This window comes from Grus americana, chromosome 6 (genome assembly GCF_028858705.1).
Source record: "Grus americana isolate bGruAme1 chromosome 6, bGruAme1.mat, whole genome shotgun sequence".
Lineage (NCBI taxonomy): Eukaryota > Metazoa > Chordata > Aves > Gruiformes > Gruidae > Grus > Grus americana.
Genome location: NC_072857.1, coordinates 4,112,502 through 4,125,755, shown reverse-complemented (window position 1 = coordinate 4,125,755; position 13,254 = coordinate 4,112,502). Strand labels below are relative to the sequence as shown.

At 40.7% G+C, this 13,254-nt stretch overlaps 1 long non-coding RNA gene across 1 annotated transcript; it reads right to left on the bottom strand.

Annotated features, from left to right (window-relative positions):
- Positions 1–407: 407 nt before the first annotated feature.
- LOC129208102 (uncharacterized) lies at positions 408–12,997 on the bottom strand. The gene is made up of 4 exons (XR_008577676.1): positions 12,860–12,997; positions 11,647–11,748; positions 5,829–6,087; positions 408–2,861 (listed from the first exon to the last, which is right to left on the bottom strand). It is a non-coding gene; the product is annotated as an uncharacterized LOC129208102 (long non-coding RNA).
- Between the last annotated feature and the right edge of the window lie 257 nt (positions 12,998–13,254).

Below are 13,254 nucleotides of genomic sequence, written 5' to 3'. Positions count from 1 at the left end.
TGGAGAAGCTGGCACACCGGGAGGTAGGTTGTCAATCAGAGCCGGGACAAGAAGTCATCACAGTAAGGTTGTCACTGTGGCTGCCGAAAGCTGCAGCGGAACACGCAGCAGATTGATATAATATGAATTTACCTGTAGAAACATTTTGAACAGTGATGTAGAGAGCCCACACAATCCCTTACGTCGTTCTCATTGCATACTGCTGGCTCAGTGCTTTCGGGGTGCCTTGGTGCTTCCAGAAAGACCCTGAGCCTCCTTGGACTCAGATTTTTTTTGTTCAGTACATGGCTTGTGATGTTCCCCACCTTAATGAGTCTGAGCAGCTCCGGTTCGGCACAGAGAAAGCTCTACCTTCAGCTCTTTGGATGAAATGTCATTAAAGCTCTTGCACAGGTTATAGGGCAATGTACAATAGTTTGCCACTAATTATTTCAAAAAGAAAAGTGAACGTGCATTCATGTACACATATCCAGATATACATTCATATAAATTATTTATTTATCATACCTATTTATAATACATGAATCTTTTATATTTTATGGTGATACCATTGCTGTTTGCAGATTTACATCTCTTATTAAATTCCCCGCACAACAAAACACAATACTATAGAAATATATATATCCTTACAAACTGATTCGAGATTTCTAATCCAAGTGGTCTTACAGTCTGCAATATTCCTTTCTAAATTGTGCCATTATATCCCACAAATTGACTTGCAATGAAAGGTAATTTCTTTTTTATTTTCTTACAGCTTTGTGGGAGAAAGGAAGAAGGAACCTATCCCACAAATGACAACACAACAGTTTTCAAGCTGAAGTCTCTAACATATGCAACTGTGTCTGCTGTTCTGCAGATACATATGCATTAAACCTGAAGTCAGCCCTGTGAGAAGATGGGTATGTTTACTATGTTGAACAGATCAGTAGTAGATTTAGTGGAGAAAGTAAAGCCTTTGGGCAGATGAAAACAATTCTAAAAAGTCTAGTTTCCAAGCAGAAAATTTGACTAGTGATGCAGAGAGCATAACAGCAGCTAAAAATTGTTTGTGTGTGAAGACAATGCCTCATTGTCAAACCCAACACTTGAAAATAGGAACATTACATTTTTTTGAGAAATGTTTTCAATATTTGACCTGTTTTTTTCTTCCCATAGGAAAAAAATAAATAAATCCTCCCCCATTGCCCTGAGAGAGTGCATTGACCCCCACTTGTTGCCTGATGGCACAGCCCCGCGGGTCAGTGTGTGGGCGAGGGAGGTGAGCACCGAGCACCCTCCACACCTGGCAGGGAGGTGAGTGGCTTCCTCTCCGCTCCTGCTTGCTTCTGTCTTCCCCGTTCACACTGCTTCCTCCCTCATTTTGGGCTAATCTCCCCAAACTTTGTTTAAAGTCCTCCGTGACAATCCTCCAAGAGGTCAGCAACTCCACCTCTCTTCAAAGACCCTGCAGCTCTGTTTGTCCCCACATCCCAGGTGCTGAACCACGTAGCTAGAAATCCCCACTCTGCACTACCTTAAGCACCAAAGCAATAGTTTTCTTCCTTAAGTGGTTCTTAGACTGAAAGGTAAGAGTTCATTGGAAAATAGAAGATACTTTAAACAGCCTGCCGCAGGTGTGGTGAGGATGGCTCACCAGCCTTATCGGTCTACCTTCTAGGTTCTCTTTTATGGTCTGTAGCTGGAGGTGCTGAGGCATCTGCAGAAAGCCGCAGGCATAAACCACATGAAGAGATTAAAGATGTGATTGGGAGAGGCAGGATAAAAAGCTCCTGTTCTTGTGCATGTTCTTCTGAAGGTACAGCCACCAGTATCTTCTGTGCACAGGTCCATGAATTTCCAGAAGGACTTTTACAAGTCTCTGGGTATTTTACAAACACAGAAAAAGCATCAACAAACCCAAAGCTTGGAGAAGTACTCAAAGAAACAAAATCAAGCATGATAGAAAAATTATGCAAAGACATTGCTGTTGCTTCATGGTCAGCCGTGTTTCCTACTGTTTGTCTGTAAGAGAGAAGTACAAGAGACCCAACACGGCTTTGCTGCCTTTTTGTACATTGGTGGAATTAAAATCCCTGTTAAATGTTGTAGCATTTAGCTCCACATGTTAAAGAAGGTACTTTTTTCTCGAGCTGCCATTCTTGCTGCCTTTGCCTGTTTCAGTGCTGTGCAGCTCCATGCGACTATGGAGCCAGGAGGTGATTTCTTTTCAAAGTCCAGCGATTTAGAATATTTAGACATTTTAGAAGTCACAGTGATTTCTGAAACACTTTGTAATGAAGATGGCATTTGTTGGTTTGAACTAAACCCTGTATTTTAACTTGCAAAGAAAGGTATAGACATGACTTTAGTGATCAAAAAGCCATAGGTGTGATGAATGCCACATAGCAAATTGTTTTGCTTTTGCAACATCTTTAATGGAAATGGCATTAAATTAATTCTTGGTATAAGAGAATGTCTTTATTAAAGTGTTTATAGGACATTTCAGAATAGGGTTAGAAACCTGGTTTAAGTCCTATAGGTAAATAACACAATAAAGAGATAAAATACCATGTATTTTGGATATTAAAAGAAGAAAAATCTATTGATCATCTTATACACAAGTCCGACTGTGGAAAACTGTTGCCTGTTGTGATGCGGTGACATCAGAGAGATTTGGACACTTCTCCATAATTAAGAACCGGTCACCAGAGGTGCAGAGCGCGAATCTCCGCACGCTCCCACCAGCGCGGCACACCGCCGGCGTGGTGTCCATCAGAGCTGCTCCCATGCAGCAAAAGGCATTCGTCAACGTCCAACTGTGACCAATGCCTGCCGGGGGAATTCCTTGCTGCAAAGCTCTGGCCACGAGTCCGATCAAAAAGCTGAAAAAGAAGAAGAGGAAAATCAGTAAAAGTCTTTTCCATATATACTTCCCACTGAAGAGTAATATCGTAATACAAACTGCTTCTTGGTTTAGCATCTTCGATGCCAACATTTATGTCAGCTGAGTTGTCAAAGCTGACAATTGACGTCACTGGAGAATCTGCAAGATTTCTACTAGTAAAGTCTCACAGAAGAGAACATCTATTTTCTCAGCAAACCAAATTCTTCTCCCTGGCTAGCATATGATATAAATGTGTATGGCACTCTGCATAGCCATGTCTAATTGTAAGGTCACACCTTTCTTTAATGAGTTTCCTAAAAGTTTATAGCAAGTTTCCTTAGCGACACAGGTAGGGTTTCATTGATCTCCAGCCGGGGCTGTCATTATAAGAGGATGGGGTTCCAATTTCTGATTAATGAAAATTATAATTATGTACAGATAATGGGGAGAGAGAGAGAGAGATGTTTCCATGTTACTTCAAACAAAGAAGAGTTAAGGCCTTATCTTAACTATGCATTGGCACTGCAATGCGAAATGGTCATGCAAAATTAATTTTTAATGTGTTCAATTTATATTAAAAATTTCTGCAAGTGTGTGAATTTTTTTTCTAAGGCTGGAGTGCTACTTCATTTACAATATTCCCTGAAGGTGTTTTTTTTTTTAAAGAGACTCTTAAACTGAAGCCATTTTAAGGGTTTTATGAGACATTATGTGAGCTTTCATATGCAAGTTAGTCGTTAAGTACCAGATATTATATTCTGTAATATGCTTAAGTGATATTAGAGGCTGTATATAGCCTGCAGTAATGGCTATTGCGGCTTTTTTAATTTATCAAGAAAATGTTGCTTAAATAAGGAGCAAATCAGTGCTTGGATGTAGAAAATATAAATGTAAAGGAAGTAACAATAGTGTTGTGACATACTTTGCACTCTCAGCTTCACTGGGGAGCAAAACCAGGATCTACCTTCTCCTACTCCCATTGACACACACGGCAAGTCCCATATACACGGTGCTGGACATATGCGAAAAGAGACATTTCACTGAGTCTCACTAAACAGTGTATGACCATTTCTCCTCAAGACTTCATGAGAATTAATATTGTGCCCCTGGTAACTGTGGTTTTTGGGGTTTTTCGGTGTTGGGTTTTTTTTTTTTTGGTACGATTCTTGGCATTCAAACAAAGTAGCATCTCACATTTGGACTTAAATGGGTGAAGTCTTTGAATGTTCAGCCTACAAAGGGAAATGTTTTTGCTAAGCTGGATTCGCTGGTCAAGCTATGAAAGCCAGGATAAAAAAACCCCCAACAAAACAACCCTCACATAGTGAACAAACTTGCTATTTTTTTCTCCCTCCCCCTTTAAGAGTCAGAGGAAGAAAAAAAAAAAAAAAAAGAAGAAACCTTTAAGCTGACAAGCTTGTAGAATATAAAAGTCACTTGACTTTCCTTTCAAATGTGCTTCTTGCTCCATGTCCTGACACAGAAATAAAGTACTTCTGTAGTTCTGCTGCAGAGAAGTGGGAGGCAGGCAAGTTTTACACGGACGGTCCTGAGCAATGACACCTTATTTTGGCCACAGAGTCCCCCACCTGCCCCGACCTCTGCGTGGGGACCCAGCTGACTGCAGAGCTCATTCTGGTTAAAACATTCCTTCTCTAATCACGGACCACTCTTCTGTGCCCAGCTGCAAACTCCCACTTTCATGTAGAGTTATGATTGAAGAAATGTATTTCAAATGAAAAATAATCTTTTCCATTTTCTTTCCCTCTCCCAGCTGCTGATTCCCACCCTGATTCCTGTTCTGGGGCTGTGATTAATACTTTTTTTTTTTTTTTTTTAAATCACATCATCGTTCTCTCTCCATCCCTGTCTCTCCTCCCCCTCTTCGTCCCAGTCCTCCTCACAGCTGTGGATCCTCACTCCTCCTTCTAGTCGCCATCGTCGTCATCCCCGCTCTCCTTCCTCCCTCTGCTCGCTTAAATATTTCAGAGAAAAGCAATCCAGCTTCATCCAGGCTTTATGGCACTGCCTCTCCTCTTGCCTGCACTTATCCTCGTTTGCTGCCTCTGGGAGGAACGAGGCCCTCGGCACACTGGAACCCGTCTCTTTAATGAACCTGCTTGCAAATGAGCATCAAGTTAGGCACCAAATCGGCAATATGGACCTCAGCGAGCCCTAGCAGAGGGATTCAAGGACTCTCCGTTGAAGAGCAATTTTGCAGGGAACACACGGGCTCTCCAAAACGAGGCAGCGAAAGCCCAGGATAAAGATCTCCAGGCTCCATCTGCCTGGTCTCCGCCTGCTTGATGACCTCATGCGGAGCGCCTGAAAGCTGGTTAATTCAAAAAGTCAGTGGTCCAGAGGGACCTTCCTGGCAAGGAGGAGCTGGCCAGCAAGTGATGGCAAGTCCATGCTCCAGGGGAGAGGAGGTCAGGACAGGGTTAGCCACTTTTCCTTGCAGGATAAAGCCTCCCTTGGCCATTTTTTCAGTTTATGACTACTATGAATTCTCTTCATGGACCAGAAAACTTGGTCCCAGCCTCCCAAGTCTACAGTAGCTACCAGGAAAATTATACATTCACCAGATGACAAAATATTCCTCCTTTCATCACGAAATTCTCACTGATGGATCCCAAGTCGAGGGATGAGGAAAATGAAGTCGTCTCCAAGGGAAACATGGTAGTTTCTGCTGTCTACAGCCCATGCATGGTGATTTATTGTGGTTAGAGGACAAGCTGCTGTTGTGATCTGCCCATCACCCCGTCATTGAGGTGGCTTTTGCTTTCCTTTGGGGATGTCCCTGCAGTGCGTTCCCACCTTGACCGACTAAGCAAGTCACAGTGCTGCCAGGTGTATCTGGGTTTGACCCTTTCTGTGGCTAATTCACAGGGAGCTTGGACTGAAGACTAACAGAAGAAAACAAAACAAAACCAACAGATAGAAAGCAGTAGTAAATATAACACACCCATCAGCACCTGAAGCACCTCCCTCTCCGTGGTGACCCCCACCATCAGTCTGCTCTGCTGCAGAGCCTCTTCCCCAGCTGCTCCTGGGCTCTGATTTCAGGAGCCAACTTTTATCCAGTTCAGAAATCTTTCATATGGTCCAAACCATTTTACCCTTTTCCCCAAGGATATATGTGGAAGTCTTTGTATGGAGATTTCCTGTTAGTGTCCAAGCGGTCAAAGGGCAATTAGGTTTTTGTACGGTCATCAACTTCGGTCCTGCAATGTAGAGTTGAATTAGCTTAATCCTTGATAGGCAACATAGCATCTGCTTCTCTTCTCCCTCCCACCCCCTCCACATACACGCACAAAGACTCACTATATTAATAAATTCTTCACCTGATTAGTCTGTGTGCATGTGCCTTTGAGACTATTCTGTATGCAATATCTATGTGTACATACGTATGTACGTGCATATGTGCTCTTCATGTGTGCCAGCGTACCTTCCCCTGATTACAGACAAACAGATGTTTATATATAGAATGCATATTATAAATTTAAATTGATACAGGAACATAAATCTGAATAAATCACAGCTAAGCTGCAGCTTAAAATAAACATTCTGGAAAAAATAAGCAAATAATTTTTTTTTTTTTGGCAGAATGTTTATTTATTTAACAACAGCAATGCAGTTGCTTACACTTTCTACAAATGTTTTATCTCTTCTTCCTCCGCACCTGTCCCTGAGTGAATAGAGCCACATCTGTCTCATCTTGGCATAACAAGTACACATCTACATCTGTGAAAGATGATTCCATTTTTGAAGGAAACACTGTCTACTTTTACACTCCTGCAGTCTGCTAGAAATTATTACACAATGGATTTTGTGTCTTGCAGGAAGGCTGCTAAGTAGTGAAGAGCGAGTTTGGAAATGATACAACAAAAGTAATGCCCTACTTTAACAAACACATAGCTAGATATAGACATATATTTATTCTAAACTTTCTGGATAAGATAGACTCACTGATTAACGCTACCTTCAATGTACTGTTTCTAGCATAGCGGACTCTTACTTAAAAAGCTAGGGAAATGGGAACTGTAGAGCACAGGCATAGTAATGGGATATAGATGCTTTCATCCATCAGCTTCCAAGTCAAAAACTAGATTAAGTTGGTAGTGATGGAAAAAATAGCTGCTGGTTGTTTAGTAGCATATACGAAATAAGATAATGGCCTCTGGACAACAGAAGGTGGGATTTGGATCATTTTCCAGAGGTCTCATACTGCAATCTCCTTGATGTGACCCTTCCAGACAAAGGTCATAGGTGGTGGGGAAACATAGCCCCAGCCTGATCCAGGGCACGGGAGGATGCGTCAGGGTGGACCATGGCCAGGCAGCTTGCAGTGGTGGTACATGGTGTGTGAAGACCCTTGGACCTCTGGGAAAACCAGGCCTTGGCTTAGGGTCCAGCCACGGTATCAGCATTGACAGTGGGGTCTTGGTTGAGAGCAGCCACATCCTATCCAGGGTTATGTTATTAATGACATTCAGTAGCTCATTAAATAAATGAAGAGGTGAGCTTTGGCTGACATAGTTAAGGGTTTAATGAGGTAAAATAGTGAAATAGCCAAAAGTCTCTTGCTGGCTGCATCACCAGTGATACTGAACTGATGAGCAGCAGTTGTTAAGCACTTCTTTTATGGGCTCGGCTATCAGAGCTGAAGTAAAAATAAAGGTGAAGTGTCCTGAAGCTCCTCTTTCACTGTCATATTTTCCTCACCATTGCTACCTCCCCTGCGCACAACAGCTCTTGTAGACGTGTACTGGAAGCTGTAAAAGCAGTGCAGGACGGTGATTCACCCAGGCAAGTTTGCTCAGCTTCTCACCTGGAGGGATTAGCCCATTAATCCAACACATTCGTGGGACCTCTGCTATCTGGTATGGGCTGTGTCGTGCCTTGTGCCAACACGTCTGTGCCTGCTGACCAACCAGATAATGCAGTATTTTCAACCTGTATGGATGGCAGAGGAATTTCACTGAAAAATGAGGCCTGGCCAGGAACTAGAAACTTTGTCTATGGAAAAAAAATCTGCCTGTAGTAAAATTTCCATTCACCGCTTTCCATCACTTCCTGGCCATTTTTCATCCTTTGCCAACTTGGAGATCTGTGCAAAGTGTGAGAAGGCTTCCTTGCTTTCTCACCCACTGAGAGCTTTCAGACTTAGAAAAAAAGTAAATACAGAAGTGACAGCGTTGCTTTCAAAGACGAATGTTATTTCTCTCTCAGACTTTCTGTTGCTTTTGCTTCACTCTGTTGTAGGACAGAGAGAGAGTACGAGCAAGACAGATTCACTCCCCTGTGATTTCAAAACGGTCCAAAACACATTCAAATCAAAAAGAAATCAATAAATGTTAATGAATTTGATTTCAGAAGTGAATTATTTTACGAGGGAAAATCAGAATTCATTATCAATTGTAATTAATGTCATGGTTTAAAACATATATGAAGATTTAATGAAAAATCATCCTGATTGCTATATCATTCTAAGACTGCATAGTAGAAAGGGTCGGTCCTTAATACTTCAACAAATGGGGCTGATGATTTTCATTTAAGGCAAGTATGGAGGGGAGAGCACAATTCGTACTCGGCTACACAGTCCTTCCGTATAGTATACTGAAGTATTGATACACAGGTCTCAGATGCCATGATGCCAACACTCTTTCCTCTTTTTTTTTTTTTTTCAGCATTTCATGCACTATCTTTAGGCTTTCTCAAAATTAACTGCTTGATTTACCCATCCTTCCTGGGAATTTATGATTCATAGCTTCCCTTTCCCCCCCCCCTCTTCTGCCAGACCTTTCCAACTCCCAACTGCTGTTCTATCTTCTATATTAAGCACCTCAGGCTCTGATGTACTTGACAATGCCCTGTACTTTAAACACATACACACACACACAAAAGCACGCTAGTGATCTGAGATATTTCTACAATGTGACATACGTACACCAACTTCAGATTCCAGACCTTTCACAATCTTAATAAATACCTTATATTTAATTTTGTATCTTCTTTGCATTTTTCAATATTATTTTTTTAAAAGGAATGAAAAAAAAAATCATTGACAGTTATATAATGTGTATTATTTACTTAATAGCTGTTCTGGTCTATTGGGTAAATATATAGTCAGGCAGCTTTTAAAAACACGTATTACATACCCAAGAGACCAGAGAGACTCTGAAGGAGCTGTTCCAGTCTATTGGGTAAATATGTATTTAGGCAATTTTTCAAAATATGTTAAAACTCCTTCAGTGCCATTCTGGTCAATTGGTTAAATATGTATTTAGACTTCTTTTTTAAATGCCTTTTATGTAGCTGATAGACTGAAGAAACTGTAACTGCTGAATGTTTTCATGATTTTTACCTATGGGTATCGCTTATAGTTGCTTCCTATATTTCAGCTCCGTCCCCTGCTGTTGCATCTATCGCATCACCAAGGGAGAGCTGCGTGTCACAGACATCATCCCGAGAACAGTGGCACAAGCGAGAGCGATACAAATATTTTTATATACGAGCAACGTCACGAATGATATTAGTCCTTCTGACTGTCATCCTTGCTCACTGAAAGTGATGCTCTGCATACATTTTTCCTGCATTTGGCTCTTTGTCAGTGGACTGACATACTTTGCATTGTGCTGTGCTGGTTAGGCTGATGGATATTTTTAAACCAGCCACATTTTTCGATATTCAGAGGCACAAAATGGCATTCTGAAGCCTTACTGTCAGTTCTGGGGTGGTTTATGTGAGCGAAGTTTAGCACATGCTTAAGTATGAGCTAGATCAGGGCTCAACCAACAAGACTTACATCACTTTAAATTTAAATACATGATTTTAAATATATATATATATATATGCCTCCAAAATCTTTTTAGGTGTTCAAGGTGATAGGAGAATCAAATCTGATGGCTGAGCTGTAACACAAGTTTCTGAAAATCTTAATGTAAAGTAGCTGTGACAGATGTTAGCATGCTGGGGTTTGTACAACTTCTGCTATATTTCAGCTGAAGATATATATTTACATCTAGTTCTTTCTGAGTGAGCCCTGGTGAGGATTTTACACAGTGATAGAAGCAAGGGCTGGGCTTAACACAGTGGCTCAAGGAAGGCGGATGGGGAAGCTCTGCCAGGCTCGTTCCTATTATACCACAGCTTTCAAGACAATTATATTTGCTCCACGGTTCCCTCTTTGCCTGGCCGTCCTTTATGGATCAGACATCTCCATTTAACTGCTGCTGTAAATTAATCCAAATTTTTTTTCGGTGTAAAAACAGGACTAAACAAATATCTCCTCCTTTTATTCCCACTGCATGAACCGACAGAATAAATTCCTTTTCAGTTTATTCCTTAATGATAAATTATTAACTCTCCACATAGAATCGATCATGTTCAGCCTGCAATGGTCCATTCATCCCCACGGTATCTTCATTTGCCTGTGCTGATAATTATTTCAGGAAGGGCAGGTATTCGCCTGCTTTCTCCAGGTGGGTCCTCAACTTTTCTTGCAGTCTAAGTTGCTGCTGCTAGTAGCCTGCTCTTGATGTCTGGGTTTTGAAACCCACCTCTTGTTCTGTTTCAGGACAGGTTTGCATTCTCCCTTCACAGTAAAAGTATGTTACTCACCCATCCACGTATTAGAGAGCTTGTTCTAATTTGGTTGGGTTTTTTTCTTTTTTTTTTTTCCCCCCAAAAAAAATTTGAGACAGGTTATTACAATTCTTAACAATTTTCATTTCCTTGTATTACTCTTTTTATGTTTTCCTTGAATCACATTTTTCATTAATAAGATAGCTATTGCAAATATTTCTCTCAAATGTCTTTAGAAAGTTTTAATTACATTAGCTAACTAGTAACTAATGTGGAGATGGAAAAGACAAAGAGGAGAAACAAGCATGGGAAAATGAGGATTACACATGTCTGCTCTCACATGCCCAAGGACAGGTATATGTACATGTGGAGATGGAAATAAAAAATTGATGGGCTATATATATTTTAAACAGGCACATGCTAAGCTAGAAATATTATTGTTGAAGTCAGTGGGGACATTTAAATTGAAGCAAAGTGTAAACCTCTACAGACTGGAGTAAAATGATGTCACCATTTCAAATAAATCAACTACTTTGTTTTGCATTAATACAAGTTTAATACAGGTTTAATTCAGAGAATTTTTTAAAGAAAAACAAATGTGGAAAAATATTGATAAGAATTCTGACAAGGAATATTAATAAATGAAAATGTTGATAAGAACTCGATAAATTTGATGAGTTATTGCCAAAATAACTAACTTTATTGTCCAAATTATTAGACCAGCTGTAATGCTAGTATAAAAATAACAGTGCATTTGAAGTGATGTTATGTCACTCACATAATTTCATAAACAATGATCAAATCCCATCAGAATAAGAAACATCTTGTCTGTCAAACATTACGAGATGCTTTCCAGATCCACCAGTATATCCAGGCCTTTCCATTAATCAGCACATAGGCTTTTTTCTTTTTAAATCATTGAGCTGGGAGATGCTCTCAACAGGAACTGTTGCTGTGTAACATACTCGAGCCTGAAATGTGATTCTATTTTTATAATACAAGGATCCCTGCTGGCTTAGGGGAGTGCTGGTAGGTACTGTGTCCAGATCCGGATGTCGAGCTTATTCTGTAGAAAGGGTAAAATTCCATTTTTTATTAATATTCCAGTTTGTTGGGGTTGGCAGAGGCCAAGGGGTTTTTTCACTGACTGACTTCATAAGTTATTGGTGAGGTTTTTCTTTTCAAAGGATACTCACGTCTTGCCAGGCGAAATGAGGGTAAACTGTAACTGGAGCTTCTGAAATAACTCTGCCAAACTGCTTCACTTCTGCCTGTTTAACCATCTTCATGGTCCTCTCCTAGATAAAAAATGAACTTAATCCATTTTTGTACCAAAACCACTACTGAGCCAAAGTGTTTAATTTTTTTTTTTTTTAAAAAAAGGAAAAAAAAAACCTTTAAAAAAATTAAACTCTTGTATGTCTATTAAATATCTTTACAACACACAAAGTATAAAAAGAAGAAACAGCCACCATTGCTCCGTAGCCAGGAGGTTTCCCTGCTTGTCCATGGCAGTAACTGTAACAGAGGGCAGGATACTGGGTTAACCTACTGTCGGCATAATCTGATTCGGCAATTTCAGTGATCCTAAGAATATTCTTACTGTAACAAAATGTGTGACAGCTTTCTGATGGGCACAAACGGGGGATGAGATCAGACCCAGTTACGATAGATTAAATGGAAATGTGATGTTTTCAACAGTCAAAAAACGCTGGAGACATCATCAAAGCTATCAGTGCCCATCTCTTCACAATCTCTACTATGATCATTTTGTTCCCTTACCATTGATCTACTGCAAAACTGAAAATTAATTTAAAGGAGGAAAGATCTTCAAATGTTTATATCTGAGTATATGAGCAGGCAAAATACAGACTGAGAACCAACAGCTTATTACAATAGCCGGGATGAACACTAAACCTAGGGCCTGGGCCAAATCTCATAAAGATTAAAAAGGCGACCTTGCACTGACTGCGGTGGACGTTAGATTCAGCCCAGATTTTGCGTCTCCCTTCTAGATCTGCGCTCACACACATTTTCTTCTTGTATTTTTTCCCGTCGCAAAACTTGTTGATTTTATCGCCGGGAAAGGTTGCACATCTGTTTGATATGTGAAGGTGTCCTTTGGTCAAAGCAGCTGGAGCCAAGAAGGGAAGGGAAAAATGCCGGTTGATGCGGAGGTGTGGGTACACACCCACGGGCGCAGAGGAGGTACAGCACGTCAGGCAGCACAGTCATTAACTTAGCAGTAACCCAGACTTTTCTAACAGACATTTACTTTGTTTCATGTGATATTAAATAAATTCGGTATCATAAAACTGATAAAAGGAATTGTTGTATTGAAGCTGACCGGACTCAGCCACTTCAGTACTCTGTCACCACCCAAGAGAAAATAGAAGTGCTAAAAACTACCTGAGTCTGCTGGTCTTGATGTACTGACTTTCCCCTCCACAGCACGCACCAGCATATCCACGGTCTCCTCTGCCTTTGAAATATGAGTCTTTCTTCCCTTAATCTGCTCTGGACACCACTCAAAACCTGAAATGGATATTCTCCATCACCATTAAATTTCAGAGTTTGACTGTTTTTCTCTGACCTCTGCAATGCAGCAGAGGAAGCAGAGACTCCTCCTCAGGATTTCTCTACGTGTGTACGCGGGGAAAAATATCTTTCTCAGTCATAAATAAGCATGGATGTGTACACCATCAGGACCATCATTGCTTCTGGGAAGACCGAGAGAAGGAGACCAGTACTGAATTGTCCCCTGGGTATGGAGACACGTTTTAAGTAATGAGGGGACCCCGGTG